This window comes from Scatophagus argus, chromosome 22 (genome assembly GCF_020382885.2).
Source record: "Scatophagus argus isolate fScaArg1 chromosome 22, fScaArg1.pri, whole genome shotgun sequence".
Lineage (NCBI taxonomy): Eukaryota > Metazoa > Chordata > Actinopteri > Scatophagidae > Scatophagus > Scatophagus argus.
In genome coordinates this window covers 1,501,242-1,523,094 of record NC_058514.1, presented here as the reverse complement: position 1 = coordinate 1,523,094, position 21,853 = coordinate 1,501,242, and the positions used below count along the sequence as shown (strand labels likewise).

The 21,853-nt window shown below is 45.2% G+C and overlaps 1 long non-coding RNA gene across 2 annotated transcripts; it reads right to left on the bottom strand.

Moving 5' to 3' along the window:
• Positions 1-11,733: 11,733 nt before the first annotated feature.
• LOC124053827 lies at positions 11,734-18,331 on the bottom strand. 2 transcript variants are annotated; one of them, XR_006842238.1, is made up of 3 exons: positions 18,159-18,331; positions 16,774-17,040; positions 11,734-12,028 (listed from the first exon to the last, which is right to left on the bottom strand). It is a non-coding gene; the product is annotated as an uncharacterized LOC124053827 (long non-coding RNA). The 2 variants fall into 2 exon arrangements; XR_006842237.1 differs by having other exon boundaries at positions 11,734-12,006; positions 18,159-18,328.
• Between the last annotated feature and the right edge of the window lie 3,522 nt (positions 18,332-21,853).

Genomic DNA, 21,853 nt, shown 5'->3' with positions numbered 1-21,853 from the left:
TGTAAAGTTACACAAACAAACAAACAAACAAAACCTAATCTGAAGTAAATGTGTGTTGTTTTGTTACAGATTAGAAAATGTTTTGCAAAAACAAGATGGACGCTAACGTTTGATTCCCTTTTTGAGGGGACTTTATTGAACCAATGTTTTCACTTCAAATAAAACAATGTGAAATAAATATGCCTAAGATGTTAAGACTTAAACCAGGAACGAAGAGTCTGTGATGGAGTGAAGAGGTCTCACTCTGACAGCAAAATCACTCACCAAAGTCACTCAGTGACACCTGGATGGTTTTATGGTGATCTGGCGCCATCTGCTGGATTCAGTCTTCCTCTGCCGTTTCATTTCATCTTGTGGGGGAGGTTTCCAAATATTACTACTACTACTGTGTATCTCTTCTACTTCACTCTACGTACTAGATAGATGAGCAAATAAGTAGGAGCCTTTAAGGATGTTTTGATGGTCTTTGAGTACAATTTCTGAATATTTCTGGGTGGCCTTTTTAGAAGAGGGTGTAGACATCTGAAGGTTGCATGGATCATTGAATGGGTTTTAGGGGTCCTTGGGGAGGCTGTAGGGGTTATTGGACTCACTGACGGGTCTATGCTGAGATGGCAGGACTCTCTGAAGGGGTTGTCGGAGTAATTAAGAAGGTTGTCAAAGGCCTTTTGGGTTCCCGGGGAAGCTGTAGTGATCATAGTGGTCTTTCTGGACCCTGCAGGGGTCATTAAAAAGGTTGTTGGGATCTGTGCGGAGGTCGTATTGGTCCTTAAAAACAGTTGCAGAGGTCCTTAAGGAGGCTGTATTGGTTGCTTGAGGGAAGCTGTAGGAGCACAAAAGAAGCTGTTGGGGTATTTGCAGAGAACAAATTATTAAGAAAGTTGGAGTCCTTGAAAGTTTGCGGGAATCCTTGGGGAGATTTAAGGATTCTTTAAGGAGGTTATACAGGTCCCTGAGGAGGTTGTAGGCATCATTTGAAAGGTTGATATGTGTTTGACACCATTATAGACAACCTTGAGCAGATTCAAGGGGTCTTTGAGGAGTCTGCAGTGAACCTTGAGGAGGCCGCATTTCAGAGGCTCTTGTTCCATTCGGGGGTTCTTTAAGAGGCTGTACGGGTCCTTGAGAAGATTGTGGGTGTCCTTGAGGACAATGAAAGGTTTTGTTTTTTGTCCCTCGCTTATGTTGTGTCCAGCTGTGATAGTTCAGCATCTCATTCTTCTGTTTCAGCTGAATCAAAGTCACAATGAATATTCTGACATCTCCTCCACTCAGCATCAGGTGTTGTTCTCAGCTTTTTCAGCTTGTGCTCGCGTTAAAGTGAACCGACAGCAGCGAAAGTGTTTTTAATCCTCCGTCTCGTACGCTGAGGTAATAATGTCGGAGTAATTGTGGCTGGGGGGGAGCGACCGGCCGGCTGATCGACAGCTCATTTAAACCGACACGGCGAAGGAGATGAGAGGCGAAGTTCAGAAACAGGAAGCTAATGAAGCTGGAGGGATGAGCGACAGGTACAACGTCTCTGAAACGCTCATCTGTCCGCCGGTAATTGAAACCTCATTTAGTAAAAAGGCGGCGATGCTGATTCACTCTTTTCTCTGAAACCACAGACGGCAGAAAAAAGCCTCGATTTACCTGAAAATCAGAGACTGACACAGACGGACAGTCTGCATTTCAGCTGCACTTCAGGAGGGTCCGGTGGTCCAGGACGAGGTCTCAGGAGTCACTGCAGAGGTTTAAAGGCCACCTTCATCCTCTATGAATGTCTGTGCACATCTGTGAAGACAGACAGAAAGAAGACGAGAACAGAGACGGATGGACAGACAGGCAGACAGACAGACAGGGTGTCAGACAGACAGACAGGGTGACAGAGAGACAGACAGACAGGGTGTCAGACAGACAGACAGGGTGACAGAGAGACAGACCTCCACAGAAAGTTAATCTGTTTGAGATAAGACTCTCTAAGTCTCGCAGCTTTGGAGGATCTAAAATCCAGACCATATTTCCATAATCTGCCTCATATCCTAACAAACCAGCCCCGTCACACTCATCTCCATTCCCATCATGCACCTGGCCTCTGACACATTACCATAATCCATGCGGCTGGTGCAGACTTTCAGCTGTAGTTTTGTCAGGAAGTGCAGCTGCTGCTGTGCTGATATTTTTCATGAATTTGAAGCAGCTGAGAATCTCATCAGTGAGGTGCAGAGAAACAAAACACAACAAAACTTCACCTTTAACAGCTCACCATCACCAGACAGGTGAAGCATCACCTGAATCTCACCTGCTTCTCACCTGAAGCAAAGCGTTCAGACTCAAACAGCGATTGTCCAATCGCAGCTTGGCGACCGTATCTATGTGCAGCAGGCCTTCACACACACACACACACACACACATTCAATCTGTCAGCACAGAAGATTTGTTCAATCAGCACCAATTTGATGTGGACAAGGTGGAGATTAGTGTCGCCAGTTCAGTGACTGACTGTCACAAGTGGCTCAACATATCAGCCTTTCAAACTGTCCCAGAAAACTGCAAAACTGCCCAAACTGTTTTGTTCACAGTATGACAAACTTTAACCTGTGCAGCGTTTCTGTGGGAGCTCACACACTGATGTTGGACCAAAAGGCCTGGCTCACAATCTCCGTTCCAGTTCATCCCAAAGGTGTTGGATGGGGTTGAGGTCAGGGCTCTGTGTGGGCCAGTCAAGTTCTTCCACACCAAACTCATCCAACCATGTCTTTATGGAGCTTTGCTTTGTGCACTGGGGCACAGTCATGCTGGAATAGAAAAGGGCCTTCAACAAACTGTTGCCACAAAGTTGGAAGCATAGCATTGTCCAAAATGTCTTGGTATGCTGAAGCATTAAGATTTCCCTTATTGGGGTGTGTCCCAGTACTTTTGTCCATATAGTGCATGGTGACACTGAACGTGGAGGAAGTGAACACGAAACAGAAACACTCCTGACAGCAGTTTATCTGTGGGAGTTTAAAAATGTCGGCCCATGTCCCAATACTTTTGTCTATATAGTGTAACTTACATATAATATTTTCTTTTTCCATGTTATTTTATGTCATTCACCTAAAATACATGTTTGATGCTTTCATAGCAGTCAGTCAGTTTTTGTTTATCAAAGGCGCTAACAAATTAGCACGGCACATAAAATAGGTGCAGCAGAAACATCAGATTGGCCGGACCAACATGTTTAAATGTTGCAGAGGAAATGACAACAGAATTAAATGAGCTGATTCGGCCTGACTGGTCCACCAAAACTGAACACGAGTTTAATTTGTCAGCATGGGGCCTCGTTTGCCGGTAACTTTCACCAACATTAACTCCAGAGGTTCTGGCAGTAAACCCGCGTGTGCAGATACCACAGCTAACGCTACACGAGTGGCTCCACCACACGTGCAGCCCGTCAGTCGGACAGACAGCTCGACGGCACTCTGCACTGTCAGCACAGTTTCCACTGCAACTCTTCAAATTAATGTTGCATGAAGCCAAAGTCTGTTTAAGCAGATTTGCACAGTCTTCCTCCTCTGATGGTGAGCGACGTTTCTGCAGCTGCCAGCAGCTTCCGTCTGTCTTTTCGGCTCGGATCTTTTCCTGCTGTGTGCTCTGTGTAGTCTGGTTTGTACTGAACCCAGTCCAGCCTGACTGGTATCTGCATAAACTCTCCTCTCCCTTCAGTGTTATCAGCACTCAGTTCAAATGAGCTCCACAATGGACTCCAAAAACGAATCCAAGTTTGTTTTGGAAGGAGATGTCAGTAATCATTTGCTTTTCCCAACTCTTCAACATGCTGTGCAGTATAAACTACTTAAAAAAGTGACACAAGTTCATATTCATGAACATTTCTACTGGAAATGACTAAAGTGCGGGTGTTGAAGGCCTTTTGTCTCCCTGAACTTTGCTTCAGATCACAATAATTCAACAACTAGTGGCGATTTACTTTTTCCTTTTTGTATTATCTCGCAGAATAATGAGTGTGTCTTCTCCCAAGTGAGCAAGAGGCCAGCTAACTGAGCTAACTCAGCTAACTCAGCTATATGAGCTAACTAAGATGAGCTAACTCAGCTATCTGAGCTCACTGAGCCAACTGAGCCAACTGAGCCAACTAAATGAGCTAACCTAGCAGTTCAACAGACGAGGTCACCATTAATGTTAACATCCCGCCCTCTCACAAAGACGAGCCTCATCTGAAGCGAAATGATGAAATTCATTCGTTCATTTTGTTATTCAAACAAATGGGAAAAAGAGCTGGAGGTCTCCACCAGAGGGCAGTCATGCTGCGGCCTGTTATTCCTGATAGGACCTGAGGATCTGCATTCCACCGTCTCCTCGAGTACTCCGGTTCTTTGTGGTAGTTTTAAGTGCTCTGTAGTGCTTTTTGGTGTTTTGTTGTGCTTTGCAGTATTTCACAGCCTATCAGCTGAAGAGAGCGAGACACGAGTGAGTGAAGCGTTCAGAGCAAATTGGTTGTTTCCTGAAGAGAAGTAGAAAATGGGAGAAGATGATGGATACTCTGTGTGTGTGTGTGTGTGTGTGTGTAATAATTATATCAGCCGTCAGAGCTGATGGATGATTAAGGTTTCTATCTGCAGCCTGAGGCGCCCATTAATCTGACATAAACACTGTGAGTGTGTGTGTGTGTGTGTGTGTGTGTCAGTTTGAGTCTGTATGCAGTAATTATTGTAGTATCATGACTGTCCTTGTGTGTGTGTGTGTGTGTGTGTGTGTGTGTGCAGACAGGAAACCTGCTGCACTGCAGCAGAGCAGCAGGATGCGATCAACACCACACATGAGCAACAAAAGGGACAGTAAATATAAAAATATATTCTGAAATACGGAGACAAAGACTTAATAATGTGAGATTAATGTTTTCAGAATAAACTCATAATTTTGACGCCATATTAAGTGTGTGAGTTATGGGCTCCTTCATCTTATTTTAGGATTCTCAAACTTAAAAGTGTGTTAGCTGCTCTCACGGCAGGTTATTAAAACAAACAAATAATAATATTCATTTCAAGATCGCTCTGTAAAATTACAAATTTTCAAATATAATACGATCTATAATAAATTCATCTTTACAGCTCAGTGTGGGTTTTATGTTTAAATGTGTTCAGTGCATCGTGGACCGACGTGTGGACAGAATCCTCAGGGTTTTGAGCCCCGCTTCAAGCCATGAGGGGGACGAGGGGGGCATCTGTAGTCCTGGTCCTGGAGATCTGCTTAACGCAGCTCAAATTCAGCTGGAGAAACCTGATTACTTGGCTGTGTAAACCTTTAACCGCGTTTAAAAAGGCTTTATTAGGTGTGTGAAAGCCTCGCACACGTTTACTTTGCTGCTGAACCCTCGGATTCACACACACATTCAGCCTGTGCTACTAATCCAGACTACAGTGTGTGTGTGTGTGTGTGTGTGTGTGTGTGTGTGTGTGAGCTCCAGGGTAAATAGTGTCTGATTTGTACTGTGACTCTGCAGCCTTCAAATCTGTTTTCTCTCAAAGTCAGACTGTGTGTGTGTGTGTGTGTGTCATGTCAGGTTATAATCCTGTCAGGCTCAGAAACCTGAACTGACATGAGCAAGAGAAAGAGAGTGAATGACTGTGTGTCTGTCTCTGCAGTAACCATGGCAACAGGCCTGTCTCCGTCGCCACGGCTGCAGGTTAGAAGCCGGCTGCCTCTGTGCCCCTGAGCAAAAACAGTCTCAAAGGGCAAGAGAGGAGTCTTTCATACATCCAAAACTGCTCCAAAACTGCAAACACATCAAAGCAAAGGCTGAAACCTACCAAAATTTCAAACTCAAAACTCCAAAACTGCCAAAAATATCAAAGCCAAAACTTTAAAACAGGCAGAAACATCAGCCTAAAGATTATAAATCAGACAGAAATGTGAATCTAAAGACTGAAACAGACACAGAAATCCATCTAAAGGCCAAACACGTCGGAGAAACGTCAAACCAAAGCAGGACAATTAACTTAAAACTCACAGAAATGTCAGCTTAAAGCTTCCAAAACTGACACAAAAATCAATCCCAAGACTATAAAATCAAGAGGAATATCAAACTAAAGACCGAAAGTCACAACAATGTAAAGACAAAAACAAAAGGATCTAAAACAGACAAAATAACAAAAGACTTTCAAGCTGCAGCGACGTGAAAGCAGGCGGATAGAAATATCAAACTAAAAAGTGTAAAACTGACAGAAACACCAGCGCAGGAACAATAAAGCTGAGAGAAACGAAGTGAAAAGATTTAAGAAAAAAGAAAATTTAATCAGAAGTGAAGAGAATAAACAACAACACAAAACCAACAACAACAAGTTTGAAAATTCTTTCCTCGAATGAGAAGTTTCAGCCGTGTGATGCTACAAAACGTTTGAGAGACAAAATATGCAAGCTTCTGCTGTCACGCTGCAGCAGGCCACGGAGTGTGTGTGTGTGTGTGTGTGTGTGTACACAGATATTACCATATCAATGGTTTCCTTCTGATAGCTTCCTCCCACTTCTTCTCTCCCTTTCTGCTGGGACGTAATTGTTTGTGTCTGATTATCAGAAGGGCACTGTTATCAACACACACACACAGACACATACACACACACACACACACGCACAGACACACACAGACACATACACACACACACACACACACACACACACACAGACACAGACACATACACACACACACACACACAGACACACACACACAGACACATACACACACACACACACACACAGACACACACACACACACAGACACACGCACACACACGCACACACACACACACACACAGAGGGGATGTGAATCAGAACAGGTAAGTAGCAGCAGGAAAACCGTTGAGAACAAAATAAATCAGTTCACTGAACAGAGAAATGTGACAAAACAGAGAAAGAAGCTGCAAAATGGCAGAAAGACAGTCAAACAGACAGACAGTCAGACAGACAGACAGTCAAACAGACAGACAGTCAGACAGACAGACACCTTCTAAGTTTGTTTGTTTGATGTGTCAGCAAACAGCTTTTTAATCCCACATGCAGCAGTTAGAGGACAACACCCTCAGTCACGTGTTTGTGTCACCTGATGAATCGAAGTCCGGCACTCGCTGTGTTTTAGCTCCGGCTTTGGTCTCCTCTGACTCCTGAGGGGAAAGTCGGCTCTGAACGCTCCACCGAGTCCACCAGCTGGACTCTGGCCGTGTCCGTCTGCTGCCGAGCAGGTCGGCGACGAAGGCTTTCAGGGCTTTTCCTGTCTCAAAGAGCTGCCTGCTGTGGCCGGAGACGACTGTGAGAGGGAAACGAAACGGCAAAGTGAAAAACAACGAGCAGATGATAATCCTCTGTTGGCTTGTCAGGACAAACGTCTGCCTTCAGTGATTTGATTCAGGCTCCACTGTTCTGTAATTTTTAGGCACAAAGAGAAAAATCTTTCTCCATACAATATTACATCTGGACTTCTTCAGCAAGAAACACACGGTGGCTGAGCTGAGGCTGCTCTGATTGGTCGGCTCTCTGCGGCCTAATCGTCATTGATGGAGGATGTTGCAGCGCTGTGCGGCCCTTTGAGTGTGTTCATCACTGGCCTCAGCAGGACTGATGCTGAGTCGGACTGCAACAACAAGAAACACTCAGAGGAGCTGCTGCCCCTCTGAGCTCCACAATACGCCTCCTGCTGGGAGGAAGAGAAGAAGAATGAGGGGCCGGAGGGAACTGACCCTCAGCCGGGCCTGACAGAGGACATATTAAACTGCTGCACGCACACGCACGGTCGTCTTTCCAGCACTGTTCAGGACGTTATGTCCAAAAAGATGCAGCTTCACAAATTGATATAAAGAACGTTTGAAAGTTTGTGTGCATCAGAAACTTCTGTTTATTCATCTGTGAATTTTTTTTTATCATTTTGCAGACTCGTCCTGCTCTTGGGAGCAGATACGCATGACGCAGGCGCTGATGAGGTTTTGGATCGTTTGTTACCAGGACGATTGCAGTCAGATGTTATTCTGCCACAGCAGAAGCGTCCTCAGGTTCCAGACAGCATCCAGAGGTGATGGGGCAACTCGTCCCATCAGTCTCGCTTTCAGTCGAGCAGAGAAGATATTGTTGTTCTTACTTTTAATATTCCTTTCTTGGCCTTGGTAGAAGTCAGACAAACACAGCAGCAGCAAAACACATTCAGTGAAAGACACGAGAGACAGCGAGAGAAAGAAAAGTTTGTTCTGTACTTTGACTTGCGCCGATCCCAACCATGACTCGACGTTTTCAGCCACGTTAGCAGTGTGGCTGGAGGGAGTGGGCGGGCTCAAGTGCCTGGACATTAGAGGTCAGTAAACATTTTACAGCTGACACACGTCTGTACTCCTGAGGACGTCCGTCCTAACCTGAGAGGAGGTCGTATGGCTGCCTCGCCGTCCTCCTGCACATGTTTTATAATCTACATGTGTTTTGTCTTTGTAATCTGTTCATGCTGGGATTGTGATGGTCTGTTCTGCACACGCCACATCTGTTGCATGTCCGTCCGTCCTCTGTCCGTCTTCACTGAGGGATTCGGGAGGTCTCTTCCGGTTCCTGTCCTGCTGAAAGGGTTTTTGGGGATCCACTGTGATCTGTGCTTTTGGGCCACATGAATCAAACTGACCTGACATTTGAAAGCAGGACTTCAGGAGCTCTAGCACATTTATATTCATCAACTCAACTCTGCTTTTATCAATACTGTTTTCATCCCATCAGTTTTGTGGGCTCCACGTCTCACAGTATCTGTACTCACTCTGTACCATCTGATATGAATGAATCTCTCTGCTGCTCCTCTGGGGATCGCCGGCGGCTCGGGTTGCACTACGATTTCACGGGAGCCCTTTTCTTTAATTTAATGTGTCTTCAGGCCCTCATGGCTGGGATGTTGCTGTGGGGATTCCAAGCAGCCCTGTGATATTTGAAATGTATTAAAGGATTATTGAGTTTTTTTTTGCTCGGTGAGGGAATAGACTCAGTCAGGCAAGTTAGCTGATCCTCCTTTAGCAGCTCTGCGGAGAATTTAACAGGTTTGATTTAAATCTGCAAGATCGCACGGCTGATTATTAATAATCTTAAATCGATCTCTGAGGTTGATATACGAGCCTCAGACACATCAACGAGCTGGTTTTCATGTTCAGGGGAAATCAAGGCGGCATATTTTATAAGAAGCGTACAGGAGGAATCTAAATGACGTGTGGCACGCAGAGAAGTTTTACTCCAAATACCACAGTGTAAAAATACTCCGAAACAAGCAAAAGTTCTGCATTCAGACGGTTTTGAAGCAGCTACAAGGAGCTGCGACAAAAGTCTTGTAAAGATGCTTTTGTTTTTGGAAGCGAGTGAGAGAAAAACCCAACATTTTTCTCGTAATGTTTTTCCTTCTAAAGAGCCGCGTGATGAGGTTGGATTCTGCAGGCTGAGGCGTCAGAATTAAACTGAGACTGAACCCAGCCTTTCAGAGGGTTCAGAGGTCTCGTGTTGTTCAGGCAGGACAACAAAGACGGCAAGAGGACGGACCCAAACGCAGGCTCTGCAGTCAGAGCAGGAGGACGAGGGTCAAAACCAGATCCAAGATCCACAAACACACACTGAGGGACCTCGAACACGAGGAAAACACTAAACTGACAGAGCGAGAGAAAGAAGCAGAGCAGAACACTGCAGGGACGACAGAAGACAAATTGTCCCCTTCAAAACCTTAATATTCAGAGGAAAACGTCTCCTCCTGATGTTTCCATGTCAGGATTAAATCTATTTTTTATGTGCGAGTTGCGTGTTTCTAATTCTAAATTACACGTCTGATGCTCGATGTGCAGAAACATCCTGCGGCTTTCTGCTCACACACAAAACATTTGTTGTTTAAGACACGTTTCACACTCAGCAGAGATAAAGTCTGACGTCTGAACGCAGCATACTGATGTGGGGCCAATCAACACGCAGCCTGCAGAGCGCCTGCTGGCCTCCTGCCGGACGGCGTCATGCCTGCAGGCGTGAGGTGCAGGTGTGATGAAACACACGCTGACATGACTTTCCCGCCTCAGACACATGAAGAGTGACGTGAACTGTGTTCTCCACCACATCTTAACGTGATCAATCCAATAATCCACCAGCGAGACGGCACACTGAACGCGGAGCCGATTGCTCTGCTGTGATGCGTCGCCTCAGACGGCGTGTGAATTCCGCCGCATGTGCGGGTGAAAATGACGGTTTGTGGCTGTGGAATCCAGTGGAAAGGATGTTTGGTGTGAAGGATGTTTGGTGGAAAGGATGTTTGGTGTGAAGGAGGTTTGGTGTGAAGGAGGTTTGGCTGCTCCACTAATCGGCCTCGTTCACTGGGAGCTGAAGACTCGCTAACGAATCTGTCGTCTGTTCTCTCTTTCTTACTGGCTAACAGTCGAGTGCAAAACACGCAGCTCGTAGCAGCTTTTTATTTTTAGCCAGTGCTAACCGAAGCTTTCGCTGATTAAAATAACCAATCAGCTGTCGCGAATTATCGTCAATCCTGTGAAAAACTAGCCTGGCATTTTCAGGAACCTCTCAGGTAATTTTCCATTCAGCAACAGGCGCAGACCAAAGCTACAGAAATGAAAACGTGTTGTACATAAAGACAGATCCAGGTACTGCGTTTTGCTTTCAGAGTATTGCAGTATTTACATTCATACTTTCCTGCGAGGTGTTCATGAAAAATGCTGATTCTGATTGGCTGCAAGGTTTCCTTAAAGCCTCTTCCACCTGTGAACTGCTGCTGTCTCTCTGTGTGTGGGAGCACACTGCAGCAGGGGGTGATGGGAAATTCAAAAGGTGAGGCCTCATTACACACACACACACACACACACACACACACACACACACACACACGATGAGCTGTGTGTTAATCACTGTTGTGGATGTGAAGCTTTGACCTTTTCTGGTCAAACCACCTGCTGCTGCTGGAGGAAACCCAGCTGTTAGTCTGACACACACACACACAAACACACACACGCAAACACACACGCAAACACACACACACACACACACAAACTTTCTTCAAATATTTTTCTGTTAAAGTTTTGGAATCATAAACAAAGTTTGTTGTTTGTGTCTGCGTTGTTTATTTATTTGTGTTTGTTTGCTTTGTTTTCTTTCTTGTTTTCTTCACTTACATCTTGTTTTGTGTTATTTGTTTGGTTGTTTTGTACTAAAACTGAAATAAGAACGTTTGGTAGGAAACGAGGAGGCGGTCCGGCAGCCGGTTTATCCTGCTCGCCAAACATGTCGGTAGTTTTTCCTTCCTGCTCTGTAAACATCACAGTGTCAGTCTGAGTTCAGTCAGAACTGCTGGCTGTCGAACAGCCAGTTTCACCAACCAAAACACGGCGTTTACATTAACATCGTCATTACATCGTCATTAACCTCCGTCACTGACTGTGTGGGTCCTGTGGGTGACTGACAGGGAGAAGCTGCAGCTTAGCTCTGTGTGTGTGTGTGTGTGTGTGTGTGTGTGTGTGTGTGTGTGTGTGTGTGTGCTGAACTTTCTCATGTTGAATCTGATGTGAATTGACACATGAAAATACCCACAATCCCGCAGGACAGGTCTCTGAGCTCTGTGCTGAGCTGATTACCTGCTGCTGACACACACACACACACACACACACACACACACACAGACACACACACACACACACACACACACACACACACAGACACAGACACACAGACACACACACACACACACACACACATACTTTGAAAAGAATGCAGAGAAACAAAATGGTTTGTTTGTCCTGTTGACTTTCTGATTCAGGCTGAATTTGTGATTGTTGTTCTGTCAGTAATCCTGCTGCTGATGTGACTTACTGATAATAACTTGGATGTCACTGGAAATAAAGGCGCAGTCCGTCAATTTTCAGGTAAAAACATGGTGTGTCAGTACCGAAGGGATAGCTGCAGGTGTTTTTCTGTCTCGTCCAAGTTGTTTGGAGATCCGTCCACATGGTCAGGGTCTTGGTCACATGGTCACAGCTGGAAGACATCAGCACAAGTCCTGGATCTCAGAAAACAAAACAACATCAATGAGGTTTAAATGGCGTCTTCTGTTACTGTTGATGACCTCTGACAGTCCACCTTTGGCAGAACACAAACCCGATTCAGACCCAGAAAGTTAGCCACTGAATATCCTGTGCTTTTCCAGCTCTGACATCACACTGAGGCGTCAAAAAGCTGGCGAGCGCGAGCTTCCTGCTCCAGCAGCGCTCGAATCACATCGACAAACGTCCTGTTTTCCACGTAAAGTTCTGTCTCGCCCGGAGAAGAAAACCCACAGGGGAGCCTCAGAGCTCTTCGCTCACTTTCTTTGTCCTCCTCCTCCGGCTCATTGTGTTTCACACAGACTGATGACTGGATGATGGGTTATTGACAGGAGGACGGGGGGATCGATAGGAGGAGGAGAGAGGCTGAAACTAGGCCACCCAACTGTTCAGGGCAGACATTTATCTTCTAAAAGTCAGATGTTTAATCTGGACAGAAAGAGGAGGAAGGCAGGAGGAGGAATAGTGGGAAGTGAGGAAGATACAAAAAACCAAATCAGAGAGTTGGAAGGAAAAGGAGGAAATGAGGAGATATGGGAGGACATGAGGAAGTGGAGAAGGAAACGAGGAAACAAGAAGGTAAACTGATGGAAGGCGGAACGAAAGCACAAAAGGAAACAAAAAAGGTTGAAAACGGGGAGGAAGGTGAGGAGAGGACGAAAAGAGCAGATTTTAAAGGAAACTGGATGATGAGTATGGGAGTGAGCCTGTGCAGCGCCCCCCAGTGGCTGCCGTTTCATCATAAAGCTGATATAAAAGCTCCACATCACCACACTGACGGAGTTAATACACAATATCCTGTTTGTCTGTGGCTCGCCTGATGAGAACAAACGAGCCCCTCGCCTCAAATGAGAAGGTAATGGAATATTGAATAAATGATGTTTCCTCTCCACGGCCTCAGCCTCCAACCTGTGTGTGTGTGTGTGTGTGTGTGTGTGTGTGTGCGCCACAGGGTTAAAGGATTCCTCTGCAATTTGTTTTCTTCTTTTTGGTTTCCCTTAACCCCCAGCAGAGAAGCTCAGTCAGTTGAACATGAAACTGCTCATAATATGTGTGTGTGCGTGTGCGTATGTGTGTGAATGAGTGTGTTATCCTGCTTGTGTAACTGTGACACATGACCTGAAGCTGCAGATGAAGGAAATATTAAAGAAAATCGACCAATCACACCCATGAAATGACATACACCGGGCAGCGTTCATTACATTGACAGATCTGCTCTGTGATTGGTGCTGACGTTCTAATGTGTGGCGAGTCAGCCGGAGGACCTGATTGGCTGGGAGAAACAGAAATGAAACCCTCGATGGATGGATGAGACGAGGAATCCTTCCGTCTCTCTCTGATTTTACTTGTTTCAGCCAGACCTCCCTAATTAGACTGATGTTAACGCTGCTAACGACCTCTTGCAGGGCCAATCACATGACCCAGATAACAAGAGGGGCGGGGCTAATTGATATTGAATAACTGGATGACCAGCTAACAGAACAGAAAATGTTATGCTCTGGCTCTCAGGTGGTTTATGAGACTTTATGAGGAGAGTCCATCAGTCCGTCTGTCTCCGCCTCAGCTGTCTGTCTTTGTGAAGGGTCTCGTTAGCGGCAAAACAAAACGTGCTGATTGGTGAAAAGCTCGGGCAGATATTTGATTGGTCGTGTCTGTTGCTGCTGCAAAACTTTCTGCAAAGTTGTGAATTTTGCAGAAATGGTGAATTCCTGAAGGGGCCAATTATATTCAGTGACACACACACACACACACACACACACACACACACACACAGACTCACAGGAAAGACAAGGTGAGAGAGAGTGAATTTACTTTAACAGCCTTGTGACTAAATTTAGTAAATATATTCTGCCACGTGAGAGAGCAACATAAACTAATAAGCGTACACATTTAAAAAGGGGACGTTTTGCGTTTGCGATCTTCTCTCTCGTCTGTGCTGTCACGGCGACGGAGGTCTGCGGTATCTGAAACTGTTCCGGCAGCAGGGGCCCATCAGTGGAGCCAGGAGCCTGACTGGGTGGCGAGGAGCCCAGTCAGGCTCCTGCACACCAAACAGGGGAAGCGTGTGTGGGCGCCGCAATGCTGAAACAGGAAGGAGCTCTCACCAAACAGCTGTCACGACACTCAAGGCGCACACACATAATTACGCGCTGTAGCTTTAAGCTTTTCCTCTTAGATTTTTAAGTTGTGACTGTCACCGAGTGTGTTTCACTGGTTTTATTTATGTTGGTGCCATTTTTGATCAGAATTTTCCACCTGAAAGGCTTCTGTCTCAGGTGTTTCTCCCTCTGCATTATTCAGTCAGGATTCATCAGCAGCCTCGAGGGTTAATGACATCAACACAAAATGATTCGCTGCTGAGTGTCAGCATATCTTAACACGTTGTGAAATTAGCTTTAGTGAACATACGAAGTGACGGACTCATTTGACAGACTAATTCATTGTGTTCGGGTCTTTTTCATGCAGCTGAATTCCTTGATGAAAGCCTGAAGGGTTCATTTTGTGATGTTTTTAAAACGCCACCTTTTCCCACCCTGAACCGTGTGGGTTTTGTGCCGAAACCTAACGAGACTTAAGCGCAGCGTTGTCACAACTTAACCGGAGCGTCAAGAAGAAACACGTCAAATGGCCGACATTCGTCCTCCCGACGGGGCTGATCAGCTGTCTGCTGTGTTATGTCGGATAAAACTAAACTCATCAAAGACTCGTTTGGCTGGTGACTCAACGAAAGCTAAATTCACAACTTCTCCTCTTCATCTTCATCTTCCTCCTGCTCTTCCTCCTGTGGCTGACCTTGGCTCGCCTTCTTCTTCCTCCTGCGATTATCTCTGGATCAGCTTAATTACAGCTCATTCATCTTTTCTGCCACAACCCAAGGACGACACACACGCACGTGTGCGTGCATGGACAAATGGACACACACACACACACACACACACACACACACACACACACCCTCCTTGTTACAGAAAGTTAATTTGGGGAAATACTCCTTTAATTATGATTCATATCTGGGTCATTCTTAACCATCACCAGCTTCACACACTGTTTCTGTGTGTGTGTGTGTGTGTGCACACGTTGTCAAGGCAACCAGTGGGAAGTTATCTGTCGGAATGTCGGAATGAGATCATATTTAAACCACACGCGTCATGTCTTTTCAGTCCATTTATCTCGACTTAAAATGAAACGTTGCTTTTTCTAACCTGCCGTTTTAGTTTCCATCGTGCAGTCAAAAGTCCAGAGATTCAACACGTGTTGCGCCTGGTGGGATTCGAACCTGCAACCCTGCAGACCAATCAAATGAGACACTTCGCTGGCCTTCTATCGTTTGTTAAAGCATCTGTCTAATCACTGCAGCATCTGACAACGAGAAGAGAAGAGAGGAAGAGAGAGGAGGAGGAGAAAGGAAGAGAGAAGGAGTAAAGGAGGTGAGGATGCAACAGGAGAGCTGAAGAAAAAAGGGGGGAGGACAAGTGAAGAGGGGAGAAGAAAGGAGAGGAAGAGGAGGAAGAGAAAGAAAGTCAAGAAACGGAGCTGTGAGCTTTCTGTCACACACAGAATAATTCAGTTTGACTGAAGTCAAGGTGAACATGAAAACTGTGTCGTTATACACACACACACACACACACACACACACGCGCGCGCACACACACACACACACACACACACACACACACACACACGTACACACACACACAGAAGCGGATGGATGAGGATGAAAGCAAGTCTGCAGAGAGAAGGACAAAATGACAAGAAAAAGGAAGAAAAAGAAGATAAAAGAGTCGTGCATTCAGTGGAGAAACTAAACTCTGCTTTCCTGTCACATCAGAAGGAGGTGAGGAAGAAAACAAGGAAGAGAAGGAGAAAAACAAGAGATAGGAAAGGAGGAGCCAGGGGAGGAAATGAAGGAGGAGGTAGGCAGTAAGAGGGAGGAGGAAGCAGGGATGAAAACGAGTGGAGGGAAAGGAGCAGGCAATAAGAACAAAGTCAGCATGCTAACAGTTGCTAATTAGCACAGAAATGAAGTCACGCTACACTTAACTGACTCTCACTGGCTTCATTGGCTCTAATTATTTCTCAGGTTGATGTCATGTCATTAAGTCCACCAGTAATTTATCCACCTCTTAATGAAGGCTGCCGTACAGGCAGGAAGTGAACTCAGCAGAATCACTCTCATAAAAACAAAACTTAAACAGTCGAGTTGAGGAGGAGGAGGAGGAGAAGGAAGCAGGAGGCAAGGAAGCTAAACGGATGCACAAAGGAAGGGAAGCTAGAAGAATGAAGGATGATGTCCTTCCCTAACTGTCGTCGTTTCACACCTTCATCCTGCCACGTATCTCCATGATGACGGATTCCTGTCTGTCACCTCCCTCCTGTCCGCATTCATCCGTCAGAATTTACCTCCACTCAGAGCTTCTCTAAAACTGTCACTTTTATCGTCTCCCAGGTCTCTTCTGGTTTTATAAATTTCTCTGGGCTGACGCTAAAAGCCAGAAGTGACTTTTATCGAATGGGCTGCCAAGAGAGCTGCTGATAAACAAGACGGTAAATGTATGAGTGTGAAGGAGCTCAATATTTTGTTTGGAGGAGAGGAATTAAACTCCTCTGGAGGTGAACAGGGCTCCTACAAGACACTTTATTGACTTTTCATTTTAGCCGTGAGGCTGGTGGACCGTCTTCATGCGGAATCTCATTTACTTACACAAGAAATGATTGATTTCCTGCTGGGACGACCGAGATAGCGAAGGTGAGCAGGTTACGTCAGACCTCCTTGACTCTGTCTCACATTCGGGGGGTGCAGGCTGCGTCAGACAAACCCAGGACACCAGACCAGATCAGGCCGGTGGTGATGGTTAGCCGTGTCCTCCTGCCTTCAGGTCTTTATGCTAAGCTAACCTGCTGTAGCCTCACATCAAACAGCAGAGTCAACCTTCTCATGTTGTGAGTGTACCGTGAGGTTGAAATAATCCTAAAAAATAAGCAACATGAAATGCATTTCAATTAATTCAGCTGTTTTGATGGCTAAATACTATTTCCACATTTCTAAACACACAAACTGAAAACCCCAGTGCTCGTTACCCGCTGATGAAATCAAACAATACGCTGACTCAATTTCCTCTAATCAGCCTGTTAAAATGATTACGCTCCCCCGCGGTTTTCTTCCTGTTAATGACTTGTTTCTCTGAACCAAACTCAAGCAGCACTTCTGTTCCACTGTGGCTGACTTTCATTTAGCTCAAACAACACCTAAATCAGAATGTGCTGTGGTGTAAACAGATGTGAGCACTGATTATTGGACATTTATGTGGTTCACTCTGCCTCTGGCTGAACTGTGACACTCAAAGAGCTTCTTCCTCCTCCTCCTCCTCCTCCTCCGTTCTTCCTGTGAACGTGGAGCAGCTGCTATCTGAGCGACCTGAACATAATTGGCAGACAAGTGGAGTTTGACCTGACAACAAAGATGCAATAAACGAAAAAAAAAAGTTTGTTGTTGGTGTTTCATTGTTCAACTCAAAGCAGCACAAAGCAAATCTAAACAGCCCCGAAAGGAAATCCTTCTGTGACTCTTTTAGACCAAACGGCCTCATTTGTATTTCACCCTTAACTTGAGCCAATCACATTTTCATTTCCCTTCAGCAAACCAATCCGTTCCGCTGACTGAGTCCCAGTCAAGTGCATAATGAGCTGTCAGCCAATCACATCCAGCCTGCGGGCAAAAGTCTGGCATGTGATTGGATGCTGGCTGCGTGTGCCAGGGTCTAATATCTGATTCCACAGTAAGCTGAACAATCAATGAAATCTTGGCTCTTTTTAGCCGATATTAGCTAACTGGTTGACATCCTAGGAAAAAACACATTGAACAAAATACAGCTGTGCTTGGAGCTAAATGCTAACCTTAGTGGGCTAAAGTGCTCACAATAAAAACACAAACATTCTGTTGTAGCAACCCGTCCAACAGCTGTTGAGACATTTCACTGAAACTACAAACGTCAGCCTGCTGATGGCACCTCAGGAAAAGTCAGGTGGGCTGAGCAGGAGGAGCTGCGGTGCAATAATTCTCTAAAATATCATGAAAGTGGGGCTTACGTGATGGTGAGGCAGGCAAACGGGGAGCAGGCAAAAGTCCAGGAAAACAAAAGGTCCCAAACACTTCTGGAACAAACACTGGGAAGAAGCTGGAGACACAAGGAATGTCGTACCACAAGGTGAAGAGGGAGCACTAATGAGCAAACACACCTGGGAGGGAAAACCAACAGGTACAACTAATCAATGCAATCACAAGGACGGGCAAAAAGACAGGAAGTGTAAAGCAGAAATTGACTCACGAGGGTGAAACTTTCAAAATAAATCAGGAAACAACTGACCTAAAACCCAAAGCCATGACTGCAACTCCACATGGAGGCGAAATAGAAAAATAGTGTTGGTTTGGTTTGATTTGTACTGTTCCTGAACGCACCACCAAGCAGCCCCTCTCCACACTGAAGGATGAATAGACTGAAGACACATAATTAGATCAAATTATGAACATCTGCGCTCAAATAAACACACATGCTGATTGTTCTCGTCCGGCCTTCGGCGTGTGTGTGTGTATATATGTGTGTGTGTTTTTACTATTGGCAGCAGCTGTTTTTCCTGCCTTCAGGCCACTAAAAACTCACTCTCTCTCTCTCTCTCTTTTCCACCCCTCCATCTTTCCTGTCTCCCGTCACACACTCCTCATTCTCTCCAGATTTGTTTTTTTCCCCTCCCTTTCTGGTTTGAATTTATTTCCTAAGGTTTTTCTCAACGCTTCACGCCTCCACACATAGACGCACAGACACACACGCACACACACACACACACACACACACACACACACACACACAGTCTGCCAGGCTGTGATTAGAGAGGAAGGATGGAGGGGATGAAGAAAGAGAGGAAAAGATGCTTTGAGCAACACACACAGCTGTTAATGTGTGTGCATGTGTGTGTGCGCGTGTGTGTGTGTGTGCGCACGTGCATGTGCATGTGTGTGTGTTATTCAAGCTTACTTTTCATCAGCAGCTACATTTAAATAATTCAGTTCAGTTGTTTCCCTTATTTCCTCACCTCGGTGGGACTGAGAGACAGACAGGTGTGTTGGCTTGATTGATTTCTCTTGGCCTGAGGAAAAACTCCTCTTCCTGCTTCCCTTCTCTTCCTTTCATCTCCACTTTTTAGTTTCTTTCCTGGAGGGAGGAAAAAAAAACGATTTCTCTCCTCTTCCTCCTCTCCTTCATTCGTTACCTTTCAAGGCAGAAATTTATAGTGGGGGTGGGTGGGTGTGGGTGGTGGTTGTGGGGGTGGGGGGGCGGAGTGAAAGCATGAATCAAACCGACTCAGCTTATTTAAAACCAAGTCGCCTGATTGGAGGGGAAAATGGCTCTAAGGGAGCCATTTTGGATCCTATACACAGACATCATGTGCTCCTGAAACTAGCCTCACAACGACCAAAACTAATGGTGCGTTCAGGTGCTATTCATTAACTCACAAAGCCAGAGTTTTCCACATTACCAGCAGGCAGGTTTTCTTTTTTCAGGAGCAGCCAGTGAAGTGATGAATCCCAGCAGAAACGTGCGACTCACAGCACATAACTGTGCCCATAAAACATCATTTTCTTTGTGAATGACTGCAATGATCTTCAGGCAGTAACAGACAATCTGTCCAAAGTGCTCAGGTTTCTCTTCTGTTAGTTACATCTTGTAGGTGGATTTTGATTACCGCTGATTGATTAGAATTTCATGCATTTTGAATAACAAGGCTAAGAGGAGCTACGGGTCAAGTCCACCTCATTAGAATGCAAAAGAAAAAAATCCCCAAGAAACAACGCAATTTGTGTTTCTGTTTCCTGTGACAGTCGCGGGGTATTTAAGACTTGGTCAGCGTTCTGGTTCATTTTGAAAACTGCTGTAAAAAGTAAAAACGAAAAACCTCCGTATTCACATTTTGCATTGTGTTGTGGTTTGTCCCTTTGACTTGTGCATCAGTCAGTCACTGAGACAAAAGATAAAAGTACACCTTTAACACAAAGCACCAAAAATCACACATGAAGGAAGGAATGTGAGACAGAGCGACACCATCTTTTTGTTTTCCTGTGATGATCTCTACTGTCACAGCTGCCTGGAAAGGTTTTCTGATCGATTTTACTGATCGATCGTCTGAACCCCCCTCACACACACACACACACACACACACACACACTAAACTGTGTTGTCTGTTGTGGTAAACCTCACCTGTGACAGATCGGTGGTGCTGAGAGGAAGGAGCGATTTAAACATCCCATTGTGAACGTGAGGATTGGGAGGACGACTGACAGGAAGACGGGAATGGAGACAGAAAGCAGAGAGGCTGTCTGTCTGCGCTCATCAGTCTCGCTGTCACTGTTTATTTTTCTGTGTATTTATTTTTATTTACTTATCTTTGTGTGCATTTGTCAGCCCGTCTGTTGTTTGCCGTCTTTGTGTATAAATCTGGATTTCTCTTCATGTGAAGGTGACACGAGCCGAGACGTCGCAGTTTGATCCCCGACTGACGAGGCTCCATCTTCAAGACAAACCGACACAAAGGAAAATACTTACAAATCACACAAACTGCTCACAGTTTACAGTCACCACCTCTGAGCAGCTCACACGAGAGCTGGACGAAGGTTCAGTGTTATCACATCAAGCTGTCACTGTTTGCAAAATGCTGGTTACGCATCGTAACCCCAGATTCAAGGCGGTCTTCCTTGAAAAGGAAACAAAGTTTGTTGTTGTGCCACACGTGTGAGGTTTGTCTGATGTGAAACATGACATTAAAACATTTGAAGAGAGAGACTTCAGAATTTCTAAAGTATGCTTGTATGAGGTATGTAAAGTCTCTCCACATCCACCAGACTCCTTTGACAAAAACAGTAATTTTTCTCTCAAAAGTCAGTTAATAATAATAATAATAATGGCACATGTGACATTGATTTCAGCCATATGTTGCTGAAACTCTCAGCCAGGGAGGGCAGTGAAACAACACTTCTAACCTGTAAGTTACTCTTTCAGGTTTCAGTTTAAGTTATTCTTTCATTTTCTACCTGGATGTGAAATGCTGCCGCGGAGGCTCTGAGCTCAGCTGTTGGCTACAACTTGAGTGATGCTGGATTACTTTGATCCTAAAGAAAACTTAAAAACTTGACTATTCTCTGGATTCTGGAGCTGTAGGTCATGCTGTATCTAAAAATGTGTGCATTATGTCAGTGAGTTATGAGTCACAGACACAGCAGTGATGTTAAAACTGCAGCAGTCGGGTGTTGAGAGTTTTAAAGCACCTTAATGTCCTCCATGAGCTGTTCATCACATCTGCTGCAGCTCCAACTGCTCAAAGGGTTGATAAGCCACCAAGTCGGCAACCAAACCACAACGACTGACTTCTTGCATCACTGTCTGACCCCCTGACAACAAGACCTGGAAGAAATGGTGACAATTAGAGGAAAGCAGCCACATGCAGTCGTCAGTCATTCAGAAAGCCAGAGGATGTTCTTACAGCTGGAGCCTCAAAAAGGCACAGATGATGGAAGTTTTCAAAGAAACATAAAACACACAACATATGGACAAAAGTGTTGGGACACCCGTCACCATCACACCAACAGGGACTTTAATGACGTCTCATTGTAAACACACAGACAGCTTTGCAGCTCTAACAGCTTCCACTCTTCTGTGAAGGCTTTCCACAACATGTTGGAGTGTTTCTGTGGGAATTTGTGCCCATTCATGCAGTAGAGCATTTGTGAGGTC